Raw genomic sequence first — 3,287 nt, 5'->3', positions numbered from 1 at the left:
AAGAGCTGCTGTTCTGCAGTTACAACATCTGTGAAGTTCTATCCCTGTTTCTTACCTTCCTTCAGAGCAGCTTAACAATTTTTCCAAAATATTAACTCCTTTCGAAACTTGAAAATTCCAAGACATTTGTTCTGGCCATAGCACAACCTAAACTGCAGACTGTATGTCTTCTATCCCCTCCAATTGCAAAGATACAAAACTTCAACTTTTACAAATTATCAACTTTTCTACCACAGAAAAGAAAAATCTACCCCCTGAAAAAAATTTATATCGCTTAAACCAACTAGACAAGAGACTGAACATACCCACAGTAAACCGAATTTCCATTTGAAATTCCTGAGAGCTAAGTGCTCATTCAATCTGGACCTATAGAAGTCTATATCTAAAATATAAAAACTAGATTAAAAGGACAAATAAAAGTATAATCAATTTATTTTTGCAGCAAAAAATACTAATTCAAAAAAAAATACTGCTGTGTTTTGTTTGTGAGTTTCTTCTCCTTTTTGTGAAGCAAGCATCTCCTTTTCATGTGTACTGGTCTCAGCTTCGCGAGTAGTAATCTAGTAGTAGTCTTCTAAGTGTAGCAAGTCTCAGCTTCTTGACAAGTCGTGGAAAGCCGCCAGGAAGTAAACTGTCTCAGCCGAAAGGGAAAAATGGGAAAGGAAAAACATTCCAAACTAGCATGGTATCTTGGAGTGCATATTAACAAATAATTTAGTATCATCATTGAAAATTGAAAAGAAACTGCCCCTCCCCCGTGGTTTTGAAAAATATATTTAAATTAAAATAAATTTCTATTAAGCTGCCTTTAGATTATGCCTGGTAGTTGTGTTTAAATACTTATCTATAAACTCAACTTACTTGACATAACCTGAAATAAGGCGACATGGACTGAACTTGCTAGGCCCTGGATAAGCTGGAACCCTGGAAATAAAAGTCACAATTAAAAGGGTAAGTTTAAATTTTAATTTCATTCAACTTATTTATGTAGGCCTATTTGCTTTTCTCAATGTGCTTTTCAATGTATTTGACGTATTGTATTCTGATGAAATTCTGCTAAGCAAAGTAACAAGTTTTATGAACTTGAACTAACTGGAATAAGCTAAGGAGATCATATGCAGATTTATTTTTGAAAACTTATCTATATCCAAATAAATTTTAAGCTAGGGGTTGGCAGCTCAAGAACCGTGGGACACAGAAACCCATTTACTGATTTCAGGTGACTCCCCTTAGTTCCTAAAAAAGTAGAATGAATAAAAATAACTTTGTCAAGAGAGCACGACAGGTATAATTACAAGGCCTACGTAAAAGAAAAACCAGTTAAGTCTATTCTTCATAGACGTATAATCCTAATAACAAAAAAAAAATTAAAAAACAAAAGAACCATTCTGAAGTCAAAATCTTCAGCCAAATCCACATTTTATAAGTTAATGCTGTCCGTTTTAAATGTTTTTAATGCTGCTGGAGATGCTGCGCTCCTAGAGGCACTGCTTCCCATTAAATTAAACAGTTCGTGGTAACGAACTGTTACCACGTAAGTTACCTTACAGTTACAACTGTAAGGCAAAAAAATTTGCCTTATTTTAGAAAATAGAGGAAAACACCCTTAAAAGTCACAGAATCTTAACGAAAATCACACCATCGCATTCTGCGTATCAGAAAACCCTATAGCAAAATTTGTAATGTCCTATCTACAAAAATGTGGAATTTCGTATTTTTTGCCAGAAGACAAATCACGGGTGCGCGTTTTTTTTTTTTTTTCCAGGGGTCATCGTATCGACCAGGTGGTCCTAGAATATCGCAAGAGGGCTCATTCTAACGGAAATGAAAAGTTCTAGTGGCCTTATTCTAGTGCTGAGGTATTTAGGAGGATATAAATACCTCGCTCTTTATGTTATAGTATTTTTAGTAATTTCAACTATTTATTCTACGGCCTTTCTGATTCAGGGGTCATTCTTAAAGAATTGGGACAAAATTTACGATTTAGTGTAAAGAACGAGGCATTAATGAGGGTACAAACTTCCTCATATACATAATAAAAATTAAAGAATATAAAAGTTTGTTACGTAAGCTAATTCTTAAGTTACGTATATTTTTCACTAATAAAAAAATTCGTTAAAAATTAAAATTTATAGTTGCCTTTTTATGTAACCGAAAAATTGCATGGCAACTAGGCCTTCTTCTCCATCCCTTATTTCTCAAAATCGTCTGATCAAAACAAAGAGAAAAACATTTAGCCAAAAAAGGAATTATTATTTAGTACAAGGGTTTTTAGTACAAGACAATTATAAATTACGGGAAGTATCACCTCACCTGTGGAACGTTGTCTCTAATCCACTGTTCAAGGGCAGTAATATTGTGTCTAATGATAACGCCTGTTGCCCAGGTGCACACGTCTTTACGCAGAAAAAGACTGTTCAAAACCTTTGACGAAATGAAGTAGAACAACTAAAAATAATTTTTATATAAGGGTGAAAAACAAAAAAGTACAACATGTTCTGAATATCAAAACGATTATGACATAAAGTGTCCCAAAGAGTTTTCCAAAAAACACAGAACTTAAAAATGTCAAGAAAAACGCAAAAATAGATCAATTCTCCATTTTTTTTCCGCTGTTGAGGATATCAAACCCGACCAGCATTGCGCATAATGCAACATAGTCAAATCGTAATAAGGCTTTTTCTAGCGACCTTGTTGACCAACACTGTTGTCAGATAGTCTGTTCTGGCGAGACACCGTTAATCAACAATCACGTTTTAGCGACAAACAAAGGTTTTATTGGTCAATATTGTTGATGTAAACGACCAACAGCTGAAATCGTTGATTGTCACACTTGATGGTCAAATTAAAAGAGAAATTTTAAGGCATGATGCCATGAGAAAAATTTGTCTTTGTTCTTACAATTTTAGAATAAAAAAAAGTTACTTTGCCATAAATCTTGCTATAATTATTATTAGTTTGAATTCCTATTAAAATTAAATTAAAAAAACTAGTTTTTTAACTGAAAGTAAGGAGCAACATTAAAACTTGAAATCAATAAGCGATAGCTTGGAAAAAGATTTATCTGCAATTTTTTCTGTTTCCTGTTGTTTTGAATTTAAACAAAAAGGGAATAGTTGTGGAAAAAGTCAAAGTCATGGCCAATTGTAGAAAAAAGCCAAGACAGATTCATTATTCCAAGGGGCCATGCAACTGAGGCCCTTCCTCGTCTGACGCTTCCTCGACTGGCAAAAATACTCTTTTCTTAAAACCTTAGACCGAGTTAAAAAAAATTTAAGCTTCCTCCC

At 33.7% G+C, this 3,287-nt stretch overlaps 1 long non-coding RNA gene across 1 annotated transcript; it reads right to left on the bottom strand.

Annotated features, from left to right (window-relative positions):
- Positions 1-414: 414 nt before the first annotated feature.
- Positions 415-2,910, bottom strand: LOC136024645 (uncharacterized). The gene is made up of 2 exons (XR_010616873.1): positions 2,314-2,910; positions 415-924 (listed from the first exon to the last, which is right to left on the bottom strand). It is a non-coding gene; the product is annotated as an uncharacterized LOC136024645 (long non-coding RNA).
- Positions 2,911-3,287: the final 377 nt, after the last annotated feature.

The sequence above is a fragment of the Artemia franciscana genome, chromosome 3, assembly GCF_032884065.1.
Source record: "Artemia franciscana chromosome 3, ASM3288406v1, whole genome shotgun sequence".
NCBI classification, from domain to species: domain Eukaryota; kingdom Metazoa; phylum Arthropoda; class Branchiopoda; order Anostraca; family Artemiidae; genus Artemia; species Artemia franciscana.
Note: the sequence above shows the minus strand (reverse complement) of the source record. Positions and strands in the feature narration are given on the sequence as shown.